This window comes from Adiantum capillus-veneris, chromosome 8 (genome assembly GCF_014529385.1).
Source record: "Adiantum capillus-veneris isolate H3 chromosome 8, ASM1452938v2, whole genome shotgun sequence".
NCBI classification, from domain to species: domain Eukaryota; kingdom Viridiplantae; phylum Streptophyta; class Polypodiopsida; order Polypodiales; family Pteridaceae; genus Adiantum; species Adiantum capillus-veneris.
The window spans coordinates 48,269,945-48,293,988 of record NC_140938.1 but is presented as its reverse complement, the minus strand read 5'-3'; the positions used below and the strand labels follow the sequence as shown (position 1 = coordinate 48,293,988).

The window sequence follows — 24,044 nt, the reverse complement described above, 5'->3', positions numbered from 1 at the left end:
GCAATCTTGGTGGATTTGATAGAATGGCTCGGTTCAAAAGAAAATGAAGTGAAGTAAAAGCGAGAATGATCATCATCGTCATTCTCAATGTCTCGAAAAAAAAAGTTAGCATGACAGCGTCTCCGTCCTAAAGAAGTCAGTGCTCTCTTTTTCACGGATGTCATCCACTCTCTAATCTTCTCATATGATACATAATAGTTTCAACATCGAGAGAATCAAGAGAGGTTTCCTAGATTCGGATTGTGTTTAAATAAGCACTTGTATGAAAGGTTATATTGTCGGTAAGTTAGTCTTGGTATCCTCAGGGGCAATTTGTTTGGCAAGGTCTCCAAGCAGGATAAGGTGCATGGCATTCTCATTTAGAGAGAGAGAGAGAGAGAGAGAGAGAGAGAGAGAGAGAGAGAGAGAGAGAGAGAGAGAGAGAGAGAGAGAGAGAGAGAGAGATGGATATATTGTATAAGGGGTCTCAAAGGTCAAATATCATGCACGGTAGAAAATGAAACATGTTGTATGCTCTATGCTGAGCTTCATTAATGAAACTCGATGCTGGAGGATTGTGGATATTAGGGTGGCCATTAACATTCCACAAAGTGATTGGGAAAGAGAGTAAGTATGGACTCGAGTGATCAAATCTGGAAGCATTCAAGTAACGGTGATTGTCATTTCCCCCCCCCCCCTCTCTCTCTCTCTCTCTCTCTCTCTCTCTCTCTCTCTCTCTCTCTCTCTCTCTCTAGGATGTGCACGCACATTCGTGACATGTGGCATTTGCGCATGATCGCCTATGCACGCGCACGTGTGTGTGTGTGTGTGTCTCTCTCTTTTCTCTCTCTCTAGGATGTGCACGCACATTCGTGACATGTGGCATTTGCGCATGATCGCCTATGCACGCGCACGTGTGTGTGTGTGTGTGTGTGTGTGTGTGTGTGAGAGAGAGAGAGAGAGAGAGAGAGAGAGATGAAATGTTATATTGAACGTTTGCAAAATTCCAAAATGACATACGAGAGAGAACCACTGCAATCTTGGTGGATTTGACACAATGTGTAGGTACAAAAATAGAATTAAATGTATAGGGAAGTAAATTAAAAGCTAGAATAATCATCATCGTCACTCTCTCAATGTGTGTGTGTGTGTGTGTGTGAGAGAGAGAGAGAGAGAGAGCGATCAGAGCCATCATCTGCTATCAGTTTTGTAATGGCATCCTAGCTGTGTTTTGCTTTTAGTTTCTGAGAAAAACCCTTGGAGGTATCTTTAACATCTGCTAACTAGCACGACAGAATCTTTGTCCTAAAGAAGTCAATGCTCTCTTTTTTTCATGGATGTCATCCACTCTCTAATCTTCTCATATGACACATAATAGTTTCAACATCGAGAAAGTCGAGACATTTCCTAGCTTCTGATTGTGTTTAAATAAGCACTTGTACGAAAGGTTATATTGTCGGTAAGTTAGTCTTGGTATCCTCAGGGGCAATTTGTTTGGCAAGGTCTCCAAGCAGGATAAGGTGCATGGCATTCTCATTTAGAGAGAGAGAGAGAGAGAGAGAGAGAGAGAGAGAGAGAGAGAGAGAGAGAGAGAGAGAGAGATGGATAGATTGTATAAGGGGTCTCAAAGGTCAAATATCATGCATGGTAGAAAATGAAACATGTTGTATGCTCTATGCTGAGCTTCATTAATGAAACTCGAGGCTGGAGGATTGTGGATATTAGGGTGGCCATTAACATTCCACAAAGTGATTGGGAAAGAGAGTAAGTATGGACTCGAGTGATCAAATCTGGAAGCATTCAAGTAACGGTGATTGTCATTTCCCTCTCTCTCTCTCTCTCTCTCTCTCTCTCTCTCTCTCTCTCTCTCTCTCTCTCTCTCTCTCTCTCTCTCATGTGCACGCACATTCGTGACACGTGGCAACGCTCACAACTCGAGAACTTTTTAAGCTCTATAAAGTAGTAGTATAGATTGCAAGATAACCATAGAACATTGCATCTCTCTTGCCCACGATGTACCACCCCTCTCTCTATCTCTCTCTCTCTCTAGCCTACGATGTTCCACCTCTCTCTCTCTCTCTCTCTCTCTCTCTCTCTCTCTCTCTCTCTCTAGCCTCTGTGGAATGGGAGATGGACCCAAAGGTGTAAAATATTAAAGAAATATAAATTTGACAAATCAATTTGAAACATAACCCTATCCTTGGAATTTATAGCATGCTCTATACCCAATTGGAATGTAAGTAGGTTATCATAAGTAGATCTGTCACCAATGAAGCCTGTTTGGGCAGGGTGAATGTGTATACCTATCAATTTTACTTTGATCATAGCTCACATACATTTGAGTACATTAATCCTCCTCGTGATGTATGCATGTACACTAACACTAACTTGGACTATCATGCATGGGTGTTTGCGCGTGTGCAAGCTCATGTGCGTTTGCGCATGCTCGCGTGTGCATGTGCGTGCGTGTGTGTGTGTGTGTGTGTGTGTGTGTGTGTGTGTGTGTGTGTGTGTGTGTGTGTGTGTGTGTGTGTGTGTGTGTGTGTGTGTGTGTGTGTGTGTGTGTGTGTGTGTGTGTGTGATTGTGCCATCTCCCTGGTGACCATGTTGAAGTCACCACCCACAATACCATTACGTAGATGCATGTCCTCAATCCATTCCCAAAGTATCACGCTCTCTTTCATATTGTTAGAAGCATACAAAATTGACTACATGCAGAGGACCCCATTATGAATAAAGAGACAATACAGAGCATCTGCCTAAAGAGTGGTCAAGAATCCAGTGAGGATTAAGAGAATTTCTAATAAAGTCAGAACACCAGAATACTCGTTTTTCTTCCCCCCATAAAAGCATGAGGATATTTTAAAGTGAAAGGTTTATCCCTCTCTCTTGTGCCATTTATGCTCCTGCACAAGCACTATATCTAAATGTTGTTGCATGATCCAAAAGTGCAACATTGCCATGGATCCTAGTGGGACAATTCAAGCCTTTAGCATTAAGAGTAGCTATTCTCATTGTGGAGTGTTTAGAACCCTTTGTGTGGCCTATATCTTGAGACCCCTCATCAATGTCGTCCATATTGAATCCATTTGTTTATGGAAGATACATCTTTTTTATGTTGATTTTTTTCAGTAGTATGACCTGCATCTTTGATTGCAGCTAAAGTGTCAGGTGATGGCATATCATGTAGTATATCAAAAACATCAGGGCTAGCATATCCTGAAGGCTGTTGTCTAGGTCTAAATGTTTTCCTGGTAGATACAGACTGAAAGCCCTCAGCATCTATGGGTCTTTTTCCTTTATCAATAATCTTGACACCCCCATGACTCATGAGGATTATCAGATGAAGACCCTTGATTATTTTTGGCATTAGAACCCCTTGCCTGGCTCCCTGCATTAAAGAGGGGTCTAGATATCCCCTTATTAGCAACCATGCCTTGAGGATGTGCATAAGCAGGAGATGCTGAGGGTGGTACTTGAGGAGAGGGATTCTCACTGATATTGTGGATAGTTGTGGGTGATTTTCCAAATATTTGCTCCCGGGGGGCCATACTTCTACTTCAAGGATAAGAGGGAATTAGATCTGCAGTGTTTTAAGAGACACATGGTCAATTTTTGGATAAGTGCCCTTATTTATTGCAATGAAAACATTCGCCAGCAAGGGAGCTCCATTTCAAGTACAGCACTACCCGCCCTATTTTTGGTATAGTGATGTCCATTGTTTCAGGAATTGGATTTTGGGTGTTCCAGAGAAGATAGGCTTTGTTCCTATTGGGTGAGTTGATGGTAGGAGCATATAGAACCTAGCCTAAAGTGGCAGTGATCTCCTTGATACAAGGCCACAAAAATGAAGGGAGGTCAATATATTCAACCCATACAAGGCACTGAGAGAGGAGGGCATCTTTGATAATTTTTATTGGCTTTCATTCAAACACGTGCACTACTTGCCCAAATAGAATAACAGTGGACTGGGTGAGAAAGGTAACCTGATCCTAGGGTTTCAGAAAAAGGATTTCAAAGAGTCCTTGCCCCGCATAGAAAATTTTGTCAATTACATGGTTACCAAACCCTTTGTCTATTCCTTGAGCAATGTCGTTTATCTGTGGGAGACGACCAGTAAAAAACAGAACAATAGCCCTAGATTTGAAGACCGAAATTTGCTACCAAACAGATTCAGTGTCAAGGGAGATCTTATGGTCCCCTTTGATTTGGGGATCTTTAGTTACCGTCTCTTTCAAAATGTCAGAGGACACAGCAACGTCGAATGTCGGGGTGTTTTGAAGCTTATCATGAACAAGACTTTGGGCTTCCTCTCTAGGGTTAACCATGAAAGCTAATGGAAGAACAGGGGAAGATATTATGCACCTTCAGGCCTTAGGTCTTGTTTGCGTAGACAGAGTGCGAGAAGAGACGGTGGTGTATATGATCACAGTTGAAGGATAGTTCGGTGTATCTGCTAGTTAACTATGGTTTTCCTATATGAGAAATAGAAGTTACGATCATTTTCTTATATTGAATAGCATGTGACCTAATAATCCACTTGTTTTCCAATATAGAATCGTCGTGTTATGTAGACATTTCCTTTTCCTAGATATATGTAGGAAATCTAGCTTGTTATAACTAGTATAATAGATACATTTTACAAGATACATGGGTTTTTCCTATGTAGGAATTGATTTAAAGTTCCTTGTGATGCTAGAAGAGCAACCTTTATTAATCACACCTTTCAAAAATTAGCTATACTGGATATGGTTCTTCTAGGGAATAGTGTCAAAGCCCAAAGTGCTCTTCCATGGAGAGTGGATGCTGTCATCTTGGGATAAAGTGTTCCCTCATGCACCACTAAAAGTGACTCCTAGAACTGCTAAGGCTTTGATCACATATTGGAAATCTATGTGCTCAAAATTGATATGGGATGGAAGCATGAGATATATTGGAAACTCAATGCCAAAGGAAAATGTATGATTGGAGCTTTTTTCTCAAAAAACCTCATGCTCTGACATAATTAGGCTCTAAAAGTAATTATCTATTTAGGAAAGGTATTAAATGCGTTGCAAATTTATTAGACTTATTTATTTAGGAAAGGTATTAAATGTGTTGCAAATTTATTGGACTTTTAGGGGGGTTTTCTATGCTTTTCAATGCTATAGAGGAAATTCCAGATTGGAGTCACATTCAAAATTGCATAGCATACACTTTGTTGCTTTGTCTTTAAGCTCTAACTGCCTCTTATAACCCACTACAAAAATCTTCAAGTGTTTACCGCGCTGTTTACCTCGTTTTGTAGAGAGAATGTGTAAATTCAATGAGAGAAACAAGAGAGAGGAGGGCGGGGGGGTTATAACTGCCTCTTATAACCCACTATGAAAATCTTCAAGTGTTTACCGCGTTGTTTACCTCGTTTTGTAGAGAGAATGTGTAAATTCAATGAGAGAAACAAGAGAGAGGAGGGCGGGGGGGGGGGGGGTTGTGTTTAAAGTATTACCGCGACTGTATCCGCTGTTATTACCGCTATTATTACCGTTGTTATTACCGCTTTCATTACCGTCGTTATATCCGCTGCACAAATTAGCGCCTAAACTTTCAAATTCTGGATTAACTCCCCCCTCCCCCCCCCCTTCCCCTTCAAATTTTGGTGTTTCCCTCCTCTCAATAAAAATTAAAGAGTATTGTATATAATTTCCAAATATAAAAAAAAAGAAAGAAAGAAAGAGAGAGAGAGAAAGAGAAAGAGGGGGGAGAAGGAGGTGGGGGATATAAGGCCCGGTCCAGACGCTACGGTGGAAATGCTTCCCACAGGGACGTCTAAGTTGCGTGGCAAAAGCCTATTTGTTGCAGTAGATATCACCTTCCTCCGGGCCCGCCATTTTTCTTCTGGCACCCCCCCCCCCCCCCCCCCGGAAGAGCTGCTGGCCTCTCTCCACCTCTCTCTGTTTTTCACTCTTCTTCTTCCAACACCGTTTAGACGAGGCGGTGGTAGACTTGCAGAAAGCCTTTCTTCCTCCAGCCTCGTCTGAACCCAGCTTAAGATTATCCTTGTTTACAACTAAAATAATCATTAACAATTGATTAACATAATTGAGCATATTCTCAAATCTAAAGAGAGCAAGAGGAGGGAGAGAGAGGTGAATGGATTACACGATCAAAAAACTTCATAACTGCAAAATGTTTATGAATCATCTTCCAAAAGATCTCTACATGAAGCATCATTCAATTCTAAGCCCATGGCTCCTAAATCAATAAAGAGAGAAACGGAATTTTCGTTTGTGGATGCACTGACAGCTTCATCATCTTTGAGTTCGTCATCCTCCATCTCATCATCTTCATCATCATGACAATCATCCTCGCTAAGACTTGCTTCCGACGGACTTGATTCATCGACCTCCCTCTCCTCTGTTTCCACCTCATCCAAAGTCGGACATGGAAGAGGGTCGAAGATAGTCTCCACTTCATTAGTGGAAAAAATGGTTCTCCCCCGAGGTGTTACGGGAATTATGAACCAAAGTTTTGGTTAGTGGATTGCTGGGATATAGATGACCTATAAAATAGAAGCTCAAAGTGAGTAACATTGGTATAACTAACGCTACTACAAGTAAATAAGAGCCCATTCTCATGTCGTCTAGACACATTTGCAGTTATGAAGTTATGAAGTTAAGAGTCCACCATATATAGCCCATTCTCATGTCGTCTAGACACATTTGCAAACCACTTGCACTCGAAGATAAAGCTATGAAAGGTTCTAAAATTAACCTTTAGTATCCTTTCAATAGTTCCGCAGTACTTGGCTTCATCACCGTCTGTGTCAAAGTTGCGCATGATGGCACAATCCATGGTGGTTCTACGCTCATCAATGTGGCGCGTACGAAAGTGACGACCCTTTGACCACATAGAGTTAAAGGAAAGGTACTACAAAATAGAAAAATATATTAATTTATCAAATACATATTAGAGATAATTTCAACAAATAGCGAGACAATATGGTTTCGGTATATGAGTACTCTACCTTTGGTACGCAGCCCCGTGCATACTTCCATTCTTTGTTGGTGATGTCTTCTCCGCGCGCTTTTGCCTCGGTCATTCTCTCATGAATCCAGTCTGCACTAATGAAATCTGGGAAACATGCAAGGTGTCTAGGCACTGGGGGTGCCCTCCTTCCTCCATGTGCTTGTTTCCATGCTTCCCTCTCTTGCAAACGCCTGGACTTTGCCATTGTCCACAAGTCCACCCACTTGGTCGTAATCTTTGCATTGAGAATGCAAAAGTTATCCACCACTCGGGATAGATGCATATCCATGTTAAGTAGTTTCCCCTTTCCACTTGTCAAGTGTGAAGTCATCCTTGTATCTTCCGCGTTTGACCACATGCGAGGCATTGAAGGATCAACTTGTGCCAAATACTCTGATATGTAAACAAATGCCTCTTGAAAAATCCACCCTTCGGCCATACATGCCTCTGGTTGAGACCGTAGCCGCACAAAATCTTTGAGAGTCTTTAAAAACCTCTCTAAGAAGAACATCCATCGTGCGTGCACTACTCCACATATAGCTATCTCCTCCACCACGTGAACCAAGAGGTGAATTTGACTAAGAAGGACCGATTGAGGAAATGCATCTTCAATGGCACACACAGTTTCTGTTGCAAGTGTTTGAGCAGCAGGGATAGCATCTATTTCGATTTCCTTGGAGTTCACAAATCTGCAAGAAAACACACAAGGATACACTAAGTGCTAGTTGAAATTATTGTGTACATAAAAAAGGTGTAGTCGAGTGGAGTCTTGTGGTGTACCTTACTAGCTCTCCTAATTTGAAAATAGCGTCCCTGACTTTCTTGTCCCGACATATACACATACTCACCTGCAGAATGAACTACAATGTAAATCAGGAAAAGGGAAAGTGAGTGATAGTCATACACACAAACTATAGATAGAATAAGGAGTATGAAAATTACCTGAAGCATCTTGTGCCAATCGTGGAACTTCAACCCATACAATTGAACGCTTCCATTCTTCGCTTTTGTGAAAGCTCCCTTTAGCGACCTCATGTATCCTGTTGGTGTGCGAATAGAGGCAATGGTACCCTTCACCTTGTCTAATTCTTCTTTTGCTAGCATCCATGGTGCTTTAGGAAGCACAATCTTTCCATTTGGGGCACGCCGTGGAGTGGCAGAGGCGGGGAGACGTTTTAAAAGCCTCAAATCCTCCCTCGCACCCAAAGAGTCCTTCTTGCCGATAATGTGGTCCCATAGTGTTTGGGCTACATTCTTGAATATGTGCATGGGATCCAAGAGGTGTTGTATTTTTAAGTCCTTCGAATATGGAAGCCTTAAAAATATGGAATACCTTGACATACCTTTTGGTGGAGGACACAGAGCTGGATTGTTGTTGTCCCAAATGGTTGCCCAATCTGTCATTGTGAGCTTTAGAGGAGCCTTCCCATTTGTTGGAGCCTTGTGCTTGATATGTCCTTGGGGTAAGAAACGATGGTTGTTTGGATAGATTACCTTGCGCAAGGAATCTGGCCTCTCCGTCACCATCGATGGCCCGCAAGTAGGACATGCATTGTGGCCCGATGTGGACAACCCTGCATACATATCATATGGTTAGAGAGATGAGTGAACTAAAGTGAGCTAAAGGGAGCTAAAGGGAGAGATGGAATGAGGGAAAGAGAGATAGAGGACAGGGGGTTACCAGAAATCTCTCCAAGCCCAGGATAGTCGTGCATAGTCCACATAAGGATTCCCCTCACTTGAGCCTCTCTCCCCCCCCTTTGCAAGTGAGACATCGACAACAGGAATGCCTCTCCATAACTCCTCCAACTCCTCGATGAGGGGCTCAAGTTAAATGTCAATATTTGACACTTTGTACTGAGAGGCGGAAGTGAAAAACTAGACTCGGTGGCCTCTACACCAAGACTATGCACAATGGCCTCATCATGGGGGATACACAATAGGGGCACCACCTAGCAAGATATGCGGCTAGGACGCATACATATACACAATGAAGCATGCCATGGAAAAAAATTTCAAGATCCACACCCAAATGTGGAATGGGGTGGTCGGAGAATAAGGTGAGAGGAGTGGTGAATGAGTGAGAATGGGCTTGCTACTCGTGCATGTTAGTAAGGAAGATAATGAGGTAGGGGAAGCTTGCGAGTATGCTCGCTTATCATACAAGAGGTGGCGAATCCACACACCTCAAGATGGAAGTAGCAAGATGATAGGAATATGAGAGGGAGAGAGAGAGTGTGTGTGTATGGTGGCGAATCCGCACACCTTTACATAAGCAGAAAAAAAGGCAAGGAACAAGCATATACCATACTCACAATGAGATGTATCCAAAGCGACACAAAGTATGGCACAAAGATGGAGTGTGTTGATTGCTTGCAAAAGATGAATACAATAGGTAGCGTATGGCAGGAAAATGAGAAGGGGACAAGATCATAGGAGGCATAATGGAGAGATGGGAGTTGATGGCGAGGAATATCATGAGTGTGTCCACCCTTCTTCTTCTTGAAATTGTGCCTTCAACCCTTAATTACAAGTGGTGTGGAGGTGTGGTGCTCATATTTTGTGCATGGTGATGGTGATGATGATGGTGTTGTGATTATGTGATTAGGGTTCATGCTACAAGCATGTAGCACAAGAGTGTGTATGGATAGGTGGGTGTGTGTGTGTGTGTGTGTGTGTGTGTGTGTGTGTGTTTAAGTGAGCTCTCATGGCCTCCTTATATAGGGAAGGAGGGGAGGATTTAGCAATATTTCTATTTGAGGTGAGTGTCCCACTTTGGTGACTAGGAAAATGGGGTGCATGTGACTGTGGCTTCCATCTTGTCTCCTCATTATTTAAAATACCAGAGTCAATAGAGAGAGAAGAAGAGAGAATGTGGGTAGGATGTAGAGGATAGGAGATATTTACAATAGTCTAGCTTTGGCTAGACATAAGCTTATTAGGGAGAGAAGAGAGAGGTAAGAAAATTATAAGAGAGGCTGTCGAAGGTGGATAATTGTTGATGAGGATGGATCCTCCAAAAATGGTGATAGAATCACTCTAGACTTGCCAAGACCTCATTAAAAGAGCCTTGTCTCTTGTAATCATGCTTGAAGACTTGTAGAACCATAGCCATTCTAGAGGGAAGAAAATTGGGGATGGCCTGTGTCACCATTACATGAGAAAACTAGGGTCCACTACAAAAATCATAGCTACGTGTTCATAACTCCAAAAATTTTAAAAAAATTTGAGCTAAAAGTTGAGATCACGAGCTACATCTTTCATGTTGAACGCTCCTTCAGATTCGGGGTTCTTCTTTACTTAAAAAATTCAGCCAAATAATGTATTATTTGTGGCTACAAAAGTCTTTTGGTGTCCCCTTTGAGTGGAGTTCTCTCTTGCCTTCAAGTGTAAGCTCCTTCATGTGTATGAAAACATGACCTAGAGTTTTGAAAAGATTGGCAATCATCTAGATGGAGGTATTATTGAAATTTGAAAGTGGGGTTGAGGTTTGAAAATGAAAACTAGTGAATAAAATATTTGGTAGGGTGGAATAATATACATACATGAAAAATATATTAGAAAATACTAAAATATATAATGTAATTTAGAATATATATATTTAATATTTAAGGTCAAAAGAGAGATCAACAAAGAAAGCTTACTTATTTATGCTACATAGTGATTGATTAGCATAAGTCTTATTTATTTAATAAAGGCTAAAACTTTTGTGAAAAAGGGAAGAAAAATCAAAAGTAACTTATATAATAGAAAATATTTTGGTAAAAGGGCAAAGATATATGGGGGGTTCCCATGCATGGAAAAGCTCTCCTCAGTACTTCCCTGGCACATGCAAGGAAAGAAGTATATTGCCCTTCTTGGTTGTCTCCCATGGTGGAATATTGTAGTTGACGATCACCACAGGCCAAGTGCTCCATGAAGTAAACTTAGTGCCAAAGGAGTTGACACCATCACTTGCTAACCCAAGTCTCAAGTGTCTAAGCTCCAACCCAAACTCTGTCCATTGAATTTCGATGTGCCTCCATGCATGTGAATCGGCAGGGACACGCATCATTCATCATTTGAGTGATGATTTGGGTGCCACATGAGAAGCTCCACGGTAGACCTGCTTTTAAACATGTGTTGGATGTGAGGAATTAAAGGAAAATTTCTTAATACCTTGCGGGGTAGGTGTGCCCCTCTCACACCTGTCTTGTATCGTTCCTTCCCGCACACGAAACATGAGGTAGTATGTGCATGCTCATTGCGGTATAGCATGCAATCGTTGACGCACGCATGGATACGCTCATACTCCATTCCAAGTGTAGTGACATAGGATCTAGCTCGTTGACGATCTGGAGGCATGTGGTGATCAGCTGGAAACATTTTGCCCATCAAACTACAACAAACATGCGTATTAGTATAATTCCTAGAAGACGACACCATAAAGAGAGAGGGAGAGAGTATATAAAAGCCACATTCCATACTTATAGAAGTAGTGCATTGACACTTGCATTACTCCAACCTAATTTTGCTTGCAAGTTGAGTACTTCCAACGATGCTCGGAGCATCGAGTACCGTGCACCATCGTAAAGAGGTGTTTGTGCACTCGTCATCAATCTATCCTCCGTTTCGGCAGCCCATTTAGTGCAGGGCTGACAATCCTCTTCGCACACGTCACGCTCATGAGCTAGTAACTCATCACACATGTCAAACATGTACTCATCCTCTACTCAAAGTGTGAAGAAGACGCCGTAGGAGCTGCCGAGGTAGAGCTAACGGCAGGATCATCATGCGGTGCACCCAAATCGCCCAGTCGCTCTTGCCTTTGCTGTTCGGCCTTGCGTGCCGGTGCACCACCACCAAACACAAACCAATAGGGCACCTCCTCAAACGACGGGTGAGTCGTGCTATCATCTGTCCGAGCGCTTTTCCGAGGATGCGAAGGCCCTTCGTTCTCCACGTGCGCCAAAGCAATGCGCCTCAAGCGAGGAATTACCCTTTCGCACTTGACGCAAGGACAAGGTATTTTTTCCTTGAGCCAACGATCTCGCTCTGGGCCTCCAGGAGGACCACGATCATCCCAGTTGATGTACTGCACACGCGAAAGGTTGTTTATTTAGTCATGTGTCGTAAAAACTATAAAATTAAAAATACACTGTATTCCATTAGAAAAATCACATATAGTTAAAGTTAAAGGGAATAAATGACAATAAGTGTTAAAATTATTTTTAAACTAAAAGTGATTTTAAAAATTCAATTAATAAACATTTAAAAGTACTACAAAATAAAGTATCCATAAAAAAATTAAAAATCTTCATCAAAAAACTCAAAAGGCTAAAAAATGAAATAATGTATAGCTAAGGGTGGGGGGGTGGTTTGTAACACCCCCTCCCCCCCCTCTGCAACATCGGATTCGCATGTATCCATTTGAAATGACTGCCCGCGGTAATAAGCGCGGTAATAGTCGCAGTAATAGCCGCGGTAATAAGTGGCACCTAAAAAAAGAAAAGAAGGCAGAGTATGCCTCGTTTTTGCAGCATACCCTGCCTTCCATGCATTTCTTGCTCTCCGCCATCGCTCCCAAGATTCCCCCCCCCCCCACCTCTCCCTTCCCCCTCTCTCCTTCTCCAAGCTTCTCAAGTTTCGTCGAAGAGGGTTTCGTCCAAGTTTCAGCAAGGGGGTATTCCAACATCTTCTTTGGACGCTCAACCTATTCGAAGCTCAACCGCGCTACAAAGAAGAGGTAAACACAAAAGCACATCCTCCCTCTTCCCCTTTTGTTTTCTACTACGCACACACACACACATACACATACAGACACACATACATAAATAAAAAAATAGAGAAAATAGAGAATCCATTATAACATACCTCGTTCATTAGGGAACGGTTGTTTCGCACGGATTGTTTGAAATGGTTGTTTTGCGAAGCACGTTTGAAAATGGTTGCTTTGTTACGCACGTTTGGAAATGATTGATTTATGATGCACGTTTTGGAATGATTGTTTGGATAGTGTTAGATGAAATAGAGAGAGAGAGAGAGAGAGAGAGAGAGAGAGAGAGAGAGAGAGAGATTTAAAGAGAGGGAGAGAAATAGATAAAAAGGGAGAGAAATGTTAGATAGAGAGAGAGAGAGAGAGAGAAGCGAGAGAAATGTTAGATAGAGAGAGAGAGAGAGAGAGAGAGAGAGAGAGAGAGAGAGAGAGGGATAGAGAGAGAGGGAGAGAGTGATAGCAAAATAGAGAAAGAGGGGAAGAGAGAGAGTAGATAGAGGGAGAGAGAGAGAGAGAGAGAGAGAGAGAGAGAGAGAGAGAGAGAGAGAGGGAAAGAGAGAGAGTAGATAGAGAGGGAGAGAGAGATAGAGAAAGAGAGGAAGAGATAGAAAGAGGGAGAGATAGAGAGGTAGAGAAAGAAAGAGAGAGAGAGAGAGAGAGAGAGAGAGATAGAGGGAAAGAGGGAGGGTAGATAGAGAGGGAGAGAAAGAGAGGAATAGAGATAGAGAGAAAGAAAGAGAGATAGAGATAGAAAGAGGGAGAGGGAGAGAAAGAGAGAGATAGAGAGGGAGAAAGAGAGAGATAGAGGGAGAGAGGGAAAGAGATAGAGAGGAATAGAGATAGAGAGAAAGAAAGGGAGGAAGAGATAGAAAGAGGGAGAGAAAGAGAGGTAGAGAAAGAAAGAGAGAGAGATAGGGAGAGAGAGAGAGAGAGAGAGAGAGAGAGAGTAGATAGAGAGGAATAGAGATACAGAGAAAGAAAGGATGAGATAGAAAGAGAGAGATAGAGAGGGAGAAAAGGAGGTAAACCCGAGAGAGAGAGAGAGAGAGAGAGAGAGAGAGAGAGAGATAGGGAAATAGGGATAGGGAAAGAGAGAGAGTAGATAGAGAGGGAGACAAAGAAAGAGAGAGAGAGAGAGAGAGAGAGAGAGAGAGAGAGAGAGAGAAAGACAGGGATAGAGGGAGAGAAAGAGAGAGATAGAGGGAAAGAGGTAGAGAAACAGAGAGAGAGAGAGAGAAAGAAAGAGAGATAGAGAAAGAGATGGAGAGAGAAAAAGAGATAGATAGATAGATAGATTTTATTATCGTCCTCGGAGGTCAAATATGACCTATGGGACCAAAGTTACATGTGATGTAGTATGTGTATGGCTGATGAGTGACTCTCGATGCTGCAAAATTGTAGTGATGAGAGTCGCAATGGAGAGCCCACACTTTGGCTGGGAGAGGAAAGTGTGTAGGTCTAAGTTATGGCTGAAAATGTGAGAGAAGCAAGTTCGGATGTGATCAAAAGCTGAGCACTCTAGTAGTGTGTGGTACTCAGACTCTCGAATTTGCAGTGAGCATAATGTGCACAATCGATTTGACTCTTCTCCATTGCCCCAACGCCCTATCTCGCATCGAAGGAAATGGGAGCTAAGCCGAATTGCTGCGATAGTGCGTATCGCGGACAAGGGAATAGGCTCAAGCATGTAAGTGTGAGTACGGTTTCCTCTCTCAGCGAAGAACATGGTTTTGTAGTTGGGGGCAATATAGGTGGTGTAATGTATGAAGCGTGACCCACCGGATTTCTCCCAAGCCATAATACATTGGCGTTGTAGAAAAGCTTCATTCACTTGAGAGTCAATTGAAGCATCATGTAGCAAGTGTAATGCATCCCATCTTCCAAACCACTTCTTTATGTCTTGCATCCATCCCGTGCTCAGGATCTTGCTTTTATGCGTCTTTTGAACTTTTTTGCTTGCTTCCCATACAATTGTAGGAAGTCGATGTGAGGGGTTTTGACGCATCTTTATCATGTACTCCACAACCCTTTCCATGCCCATAACCTCAATTGGAAGAGATCCCGACTCAAGAAGTAGGAGCATATATGGTGTTTGTATCTTAACTTGGAGAAAGTTTGTAAGAAAACGCTTTTGGACATTCTCAAACTCTTTCCAAGTAGACTTTGAGATGCTCCCGCCCCACACTTCAACTCCATAAAGAAGAACCGGTGTCACCAATGCATCAAAAAGATACTTCTTGAGAACCCAACACTTGATGTTTCCCGCATTACACATGTTCTCAAATGCATAATATGCTCTCTTTCCCGCTTCCAAACGACGCATAGCACATTCATGCCACTTGTGATTGGATGGAACCTCAAGGCCAAGGTACTTAAAGCTCTCAACAACTTCAAGTGTCTTGTTGTTGTACACAATGCATGGCTTCTCCTTATGGTTGGTTTTCACAAGCATAACCTTTGTTTTGGATTCATTTACAATCAGCCCACTATGCAAGCAAAAGTTCTCAAGGACAACCATAAGCTTTTGTGCATCTTCTAAAGTGTGTGCTAGAAGCACTACATCATCCGCATACAACAAAAGCATGATTACCGCATTGCAAATAGTGACCTCTTCAATGCCTTGTTCTTGCATAAAGTCAAGTACCATTTGTTCCAATTGATCGATGCATAGACCAAAGAGAGTTGGTGACAATGGACATCCTTGTTTAACCCCAATAGTGCTTACAAAAATTTCTGAAATTTCTCTTCCCATGCGCAATTGACAAATCACCTTCTCATAGATTCGAGAAACCGCAAGCATAAACTCACTTGGCACTTGGAGTTCTTCCATCCTTCTCCACAAATTGTTACGTGGAATCATATCAAAGGCTTTCTTAAAGTCCACAAAACAACAATACAATCGCTTGCCTTTCAACCGACTTTCCTCCATGAGAACACGAAGAGTGACAAGATGATCAATGGTGCTATGGCATCGACGAAAACCCGCTTGTCCCTTTGCATGCTTGTCATTCTCTTCAGCCCAATCACTCAATTTCATCTCCATTATGCACCCAAACAACTTTGCCATAAGAGACCCAATCATTATAGTCCGGTAGTTGCTTACATTCTTTACATCCCCTCCTTTGTGCAAAGGCTTAACCCAATTAGTACTCCAATCATAAGGCATACCATGTTGAAGTGCAAGGTTGAACATATCACACATCCACTCATGGGTAAAATCTCCCGTCCATTTGATCATCTCCGACAGAGAGAGAAAGACAGGGATAGAGGGAGATAAAGAGAGAAAGACAGGGATAGAGGGAGAGAAAGAGAGAGATAGAGGGAAAGAGGTAGAGAAACAGAGAGAGAGAGAGAGAGAGAGAGAGAGAGAGAGAGAGAGAGAGAGAGAAAGAAAGAGAGATAGAGAAAGAGATGGAGAGAGGGAAAGAAAGAGAGAGATAGAGGGAAAGAGATAGAGAAAGAGAGAGGGAGAGAGGGAGAGAGGGAAAGAGGGAGAGATAGAGGGAAAGAGGGAAAGAGGGAGAGAGGGAAAGAGGGAGAGATAGAGGGAAATAGGATAGGGAAAGAGAGAGAGAGAGAGAGAGAGAGAGAGAGAGAGAGAGAGAGAGAGAAAGAGAGAGAGTGAGAGAGAGGGAAAGAGGGAGAGAGATAGAGGGAAATAGGGATAGGGAAAGAGAGAGAGAAAGAAAGAGAGGGAGAGAAAGAAAGAGAGGGAAAGAGGGAGAGAAAGAGAGAGATAGAGGGAGAGAAAGAGAGATAGAGAGGGAAAGAGGGAGAGAAAGAGAGAGATAGAGGGAAAGAGGTAGAGAAAGAGAGGGAGAAAGAAAGAAAGAGAGAAAGCGAAGGGCAGACCATCCCCAAGCTTGGAGGGTGTAGGTAGAAGACAATGGGTTCCACTTGTATCTATGTTTTGCAATAACGGGATGAAGCGGCTGCCTCACTTTGTGAGGCCATTCTAGGACATTGTGGATGGCTTCACTTTGTGAGGCCATTCTAGGACATGGTGGATGTCCCTCGGGTTGCTCTTGTGGACGTACGCGAAGCCCGAAAAAGTGGTGCCCAAGTCCAAAGCCACCATGACCTTAGCCGAGACCTCCATGCCTCGGCAAAAGATGTCGTCCATGTTTGGCTTCTCATCTATGAGAGTGATTGCTTTACATGGAGGCGTAGACATGACTCTGTGATGGAGAGAGAGAGAGAGAGAGAGAGAGAGAGAGAGAGAGAGAGTGAGAGAAATATTATTGCATTACATTAGAATTGTAATGTTACGATCAATTGATCACTTAGATGTTGAATTTAGGTGCAACCAACACAAAATGATGGCTACATTTACAACCTTAATATATATGTGTGTACATATATATATCTGTTTATGCATGTATGTAGGCACTAAGTACGGGATCATAGCATCCGAAGATTAGACGCTTCCTCTTGGGTATAGTCCTTTTTTAATCGTGGCGTTGCAATCATTGATTTACTCATGCATGGATTACCGCAATGTACCTTTGGTTTTACCACGGTTGAGACTGCGATGATATCTAAAGAGGAGCAGTTGACCTTTGGCACTACTAGCTTCTACTTAGGACTACTAGTATGTGTATGTATCTACGTGTTTGTGTGCTAATATATATATCCTCTGGGAGAGAATTGTAATGTTACGATCAATTGATCACTTAGACGTTGAATTTAGGTACAGCCAACACAAAACGATGGCTACATTTACAACCTTAACATACATATGTTTGAACATATATATCTGTTTATGCATGTATGTAGGTACTAAGTACGGGAGCATAGCATCCGAAGGTTAGACGTTTCCTCTTGGATATAGTCCTTTTTTAATCATGGCGTTGCGGTCATTGATCCACTCATGCATGGATTACCGCAACGTACCTTTGGTTTTACCACAGTTGAGACTGCGATGATATCTAAAGAGGTGTAGTTGACCTTTGGCACTACTAGCCTCTACTTAGGTCTACTAGTATGTATATGTATCTACGTGTTTGTGTGGTAATATACTTGTTTACGTATATTTAGATGACTGAGTAGGGTGGAAAGCTTAATCTTATATTGCTCTTTGTAATGTATATGTCATACGACAGACCAACTGGTGAGGAGCAGCCAGTTGGCTCTTCTTTTGGTTGGTTCACATCTCAGGTGGGCTCCCAACCGGGGTGGACATAGCCTCTAGTGGACCCAAGTCTTGAGTTGGTGAGAACAAGCAAAGAAATAAATAATGTTTCTACGTAGTTAACCATAAACCATGAGTGTCATAGGTTTTTTTTTGTTATTTGCAGGCATCGTCATCCTACACCTACCCTTCTCAGATTCTTGCACCGGTCGTAGATCCTGACTTACAGCGGGGTAACTCTTTACAAGACAAGTACCTCCATTCAACGGGGGATTTGTTTGGCTGCTACACTCCACAGCACCTTGCGACCTATGGCATTTCTCCGCAGACTACACCATGGGGGAGTCAGGGAGGGACTCCTTACCTACGGAGCCTCGCACCGATGGCACCTCCCTCTACTCTCCCTTCCTATCGTCCTACTCCTATTCCATCGCAAGGTCCTACTCCCCTTGCATCGCAAGGTCCTACTCCCATGGCATCACAGGGTCCTACGCCACTGCATTCCACTCTGGCATCGCCAGAACATCGTCGACGCACTTCCTCTGGCAGCGTGCGTCGACGCTCGTTTAAGGGCAGCGAGCACCGTGAGAGACGAAGTGGCTGTGGATCTTGTGGCTTCGCATGTTTTGGTAGTGGTGAGGGAACAGAGTCCCCACTTTCAGAGCGTGCTGCCCCTGACGTAGAGGACGAGGATACTGACGCACCCGTGTTAGACATGCATGGACGCTCCTACAGGGTTAAATATGGCAGGGAGGTTGATTTCGGCACAGCGCAGGGTAGGGCATTTCGACACCATCTACAAATTCTTATACATTCAACGTTGGTGCAGCCAAAGTGTGTCCACTCTAGAAGATGGCATGGACAGGTGTGTATAGGCAAGCAGCAGCATGGCAAAGGGATGGTGCAGCTAGGAAGTTCATGGAATGACAGGTAGCAGTGGAAGTGTATGCATGATGCGGCTTATAGGCCAAGAAAGGCTCCATGATGGGCTAGTTGGGGTAGCAAGTGAAGGAGTTGCAAACTCCATTTTTGAGGTCCGGGAATGAAGAGCTTGAAGTGCTGAAGAAACTGGTCCAGACGGCTCATCAAACCGAGCTACAGAGCCCAAGTTGTTGAAGGTCGAAGTTCTTTATGGTTTGCAGATTCTTGCCGGACAGGGCAGCTGGGCACAGGTGGTCCAAGTGGAACTTAAGGTACAGGTGTATAGAGATCGATTTGTGGAGCCTACCCGTCTTTTCGGATTGCGGATTGGAGCCATGGTTTGCAAGATATGGTCAATGGAAGTTTTTTCGAGGGCCGGGTCTGAGCCCACTTGGTCGCATTGGATAATGTGCCATCTGGCATCTTTTGGGCCTCGACAAAGTTCCAGAGCAGGGTGTACATCATATGGAGCCAGCAGAAAGTGACTGCATGCCAAACGAAGTCCGGAGCAAGAAGATATGGCAATCGGAAAACTAGGAGCATTTGACCGAATTAATTGCATATGATTTTTTCCTTTTTTGAAGGTCCCGGTTCGAGGATGTCGAGGAGTCAAAATGCAGATACAGAGGATGTGATTGTAGCCAGCAAGAGGGAGTTCCGGTCGGGCTTTACAGCTTGGCAACAGGAGGTGTGAGCACAGGATGGCAGCTTAACCAAGGGAGGCCAAAAACTGGCAAGGTAGAAAGGTTTTTTTAAAGGGTAATGAGGTTTTTGGGGGGCAGCTCACGGGTGAGTGCCACGTGGCGCGTAGAAAACCCCACATGCAATGGTGGTGGCCGGATCGACGGGATATAAGGGGCAAGGCGTGAGGCTCATATAGCGTGTAGCAAGGGATTGGAGCTCTTGGGAGCTCACGGCTATGGCGCGGCCCAGTGGGCTCTGCGTAGGCCAAATTTCGGGCCTGTTTTGGCGGAAATGGCCGGCGGTGTTCGATGTCGGTGGCGCCCGCGGTGGTGAGCCCAGTGATGACGTGGAAGACCCAAAGAGGGGGGTGTTCCCACTGCTATCAAATCCCCAATATTTTAAAGGAGGAGGAGGAGAGCAATAGCGAGGTCGTTATTGTCCTCCCCTCTCAGGTAAGGGATGAGGCCCACAACACACACACACACACACAGAGAGAGAGAGAGAGAGAGAGAGAGAGAGAGGAAGTCCGGGAGCAAAGAGGTGGACAAGGCCAAATGCAAAGGCACCAAAGGAGGAGATCCGGACGGCCAAGGTGAAAGGTGCAAGTGGCCATGGTGTAGCATGCAAGGTTTCCAAAAATACACTAGGCCAAGTGTTGGCAATGCATAAAATTTCTAAAAGAACTCCAAAGGGAGTGCACGACATGGTATCACACCACATTTTTTTCTTTTTTGGACTCCTATGCACACCCCTATAAAAGGGTGCTTATGTTCATTTGTAAGGGTCTTTTTGGACCAGTGTCTTTCGGCCAAGGAGGGTTTTTTGGCCAAGGCTTTTGGAGCTCTTGTTTTGATTGCCGAGGTTCATGCCGGCGGTGTGGTGGTTGTACATGCTATTGCCTATGTTAGTAGACTATTCCCTACTGTTTCAAGGCGTCATTCCCCCTTCCCCCTTCTCTTCGCTGCTTGTGTGCGTGTGTTTCCGGGCGTGTGTCTGCGTGTGTGCCCCCCCGAGGTTTGTCATGCAAAGAGAGATAGAGAGAGGTTGTGTGAGTGTGGAAGGCTGTGAATTGATTGGAGCGGAGTGATTGAGTCTGTCCAGGGCATTGCAAGGCGTGTGTGCGTATGGTTGTGTGAAGGCAGTGGTTTGCTTTTGGGTAGAGATGAGTTTTGAAGGTGAACTCTAGTGGATTGGGGCGCTGTGTATACCCTGGGCTATAGTGAGGCATTGTGTTGTGTGCTGGGTGTGTTCCCCTTTCCCCCTCTCCAACGTATAAGAATTCTTTTATAAAGTTCAGAGACCAATTGCCCGATCATGCACGGTACATTGAGGACGCTGTGTTAGCTAGATTTCCAAATGCCCCCGATCAACCTTTTTCACAACAATGGTTGGAGGGCTACATAAAAACATTTCTAAAAAACAAGTAGTCCAGTGTGCGGCGCGCAGCAGCCAACCAGGTCGGAGATCCAGACAGGAGTTACCGCGGTGGCAACATGGCAGATGCGGAGTGGGAGTGGGCAATTCAAGGGAAGAGCGATCAAGCTGCGACGACAGGCTCATCATATAGACAACAACACGAGGCCTGCGCAAGACAAACTCCCAGGCACTATGGCTCAGGAGGCAAGGGAGCTTGGAAGGATAAATATGTAAGATTATTTGAATTATAACGTCGATCATTGATTATAAAGATTATAGTTGATAATTTTGTATTGTTATTGCTAACTTAGGAAAATGTCACTCTCTCTCGACCAACCAGCGAGATGGTCAAGTATCGGGAGCAACATACAAAATTTGATACTTGGCGATGGTTGTTTGAAAACAACCACATCTCTCACAAGCAATTCAACGCGGCGGTTGGACCACTACAAGCGGTAAGATTAAACAAGTAATTTACTATGAATTGTTTTGAGCTGTGGGTAATTGTTTAATTTGGTTTGGGTTTATGTAGAGTCAAAGTGATCCAACATATGTGCCTCTAGACGACGACGAGGATTAGATAAAAAAATGTTTTGTCAAAACTTTCGTAAAGTCTCAATGTGGCACAATGTATATACAACTATTTACTTTTTATTGTAACTTTTTTAAATAGTTGATCTTTAACATTTTTAATTGTCAAGGTAAAGTAAATTCACTTTCAGTTCTTTGGTATTTTTTATACTCTTCCAAAAAAACAATTATGTCTTATTGTTTTATGCAGGTCAAAAATAAAGATGCTCATTTGGGCCACCCAAATTTGGGTGGCCCAAATGAGCACCTTTATTTTTGAAATGGCGTTTAGCGATAATATACGCGGTAATAGCAGCGGCCAAGGTCGCGGTAATAGCAGCGGGTATATTGCCGCGACTATTACCGCGCTTATTGTCGATAAACCACTACCGTGTTCATAGCCGCGGTTATTGCCACCCACGCAAATTTTTCTCTCTCCTTTTTCCTTTGTTTTTCCACAGCAATGTTGGTGGTTATAGACAACTCCTCTTATAGTGACCCCTAATCTGACATATATATTTAGATACTGGTCTCCTCCCCATGGTAAGAGTAATTGGTTGGCATCTTGGGCCTTTTTTTGTACCACCAAAGCTTTCTTTTAGCCTCCAAACTTGTTCTACTACACGAAATAGAAAAGACTAGCTAGTACAATGTGCATGAAAAAGACTAATTGACAATTGGTAGCTAAAGCATGAAGCTCACTTACATGAAAAGCACAACCATATGCTTGCTCCTAGTCCTTGTCACTTATTGGTTGTCCATTGCGTTGAGCTAGTGTTATGGTTTGCTCCAGCCATCTATTAGATAGAAAGTCTTGGAGTAGTTTCAATTCTAGTGGATATGGAAGTGTGCGGGTTGTTCGACTCCAGGACCTTCTAAAACTTGCACGAACTTGTTCTGTTTCAACCTTTGCCAGGCTATGTCTATCAATCCATTTTTCCATAATATGCGAGTTTAAAATACAAAATCTATTAATCTTGTCATGCAATGCTACATCCATTGTTCTTTGAAGGCCCTTTCCTTGTGACTCTTCCCCAAGTAGTCGATCATCTTCTTCTTGTCTCCATAATTTTGGCATTTCAAGATCCATTGTACTTAAGAATTCAGATATGTATACAAGTGATTCTTGAACCATCCATCCCATCACCATACCCTCAAGACGAGCTTGTTGATGGAAAAATATATTCATAAATATCTCTAGGAAGAACATCCATCGACTATGGACAACAACCCCAGCCACAACCACTTTGTTAATCACATGAACTAATAGGTGCAATTGAATGGTCAAGATACTTGTTGGGAAAAAAATCATACCATGATGATTGTTTCTATGGAGTTCAATCGTGTTGCTTCAGTATGTCTCTTGTAATCTCCTTTCTAGATATCCAACACACCATTGCACTGATCTTGTATTTTGTTGTTCATATGTCAGTAGTGAGGCAATCTTTTAACATTACAAGAAGCACGAATTGTAAAAAAATGTTCCAATCATGACTCTTCAATTCACCAATTAGATCATCATTGTTTGTGAACGCCCCTTTCAAGCAATTCATAACACCAGTAAGAGTTTGAAACTCACTAATACAACTTTTAACACGTCGTTGTTTTTCTTTTTTCATGACCAAGGGTGCTTTTGGTAGCTTTACCTTACCATCTACTCTATTTCGGTCGCGTAGGTGCTACATAGTTGAACCTCTTGTAAATCATCTCATTGTGCCTTGATCTCCTTTGCTCGCATCATGGTTTTCCAAATCACCTCTGCTATATTCTTGAAAATGTGCATTGGATCAAGAAGGTGGTTCATAAGAAGACCATTCCAATATGGAATCTAATGAAAAATGGATAGTTGCTTCATTTTTGGAGGTGCACTGATTGGATTAAGCTCCCATGATGTCCTCCAATCACTTATCCTCCATATGGGTGGAGACCTCCCTAGGAATCCTGCAGGCAAAGGGTGATTGTCAGCGAGATACTTCTTGTGGCCTCATATACTACCTTTCTCATAGACTTTGATTACTGAGTCTCAAGACCAGGTCCACATAATGGACATTCATTGTATCCAGTTACTGAAAGCCCTGTAAAACATCAATGCATAAGAGTTAAATATTGATCCATTACTACATTATCCAAGCCTAGCATACTAAAACAAGGAACTTTATTGCTAGAACACTCTCCATACCCAGGCCAATCATGCATAGTCCACATAAGTATTCCTTTGAGTGAGAGTGCACGCTGTCCAAATCTTTAGGAAATATCATGAACTTGAATACTCTCCCAAAGAACACAAATCTCACCAACTAAAGGGGGTACAGTACATCCATATTCTTCACTGTATACTGCCCTGAAACTATCAAAGACAATAAAAGATAGAGGAATGTGGCGAGCCTCCTTGTAAAATGCAGTCCACTTCTCTTCAATATGCTTTCATGCAAGGGAATCCGCACACACACGCATAAAAATATCAATGGACCTAGTTTTATGGTGCCAAGACATCATGAGTGCAATGGATTTGCACTTGCGCATTGCTTGAATTCAAGGAATGATGGGAAACTATCTTAAGACTTTTGTTGGCACCCCATCCCC

At 43.1% G+C, this 24,044-nt stretch overlaps 1 pseudogene; it reads right to left on the bottom strand.

The window, feature by feature from the left end:
- The window catches only part of LOC147452093 (uncharacterized), a 66,894-nt pseudogene that overhangs the window by 5,933 nt on the left and 36,917 nt on the right, over positions 1 to 24,044 (bottom strand).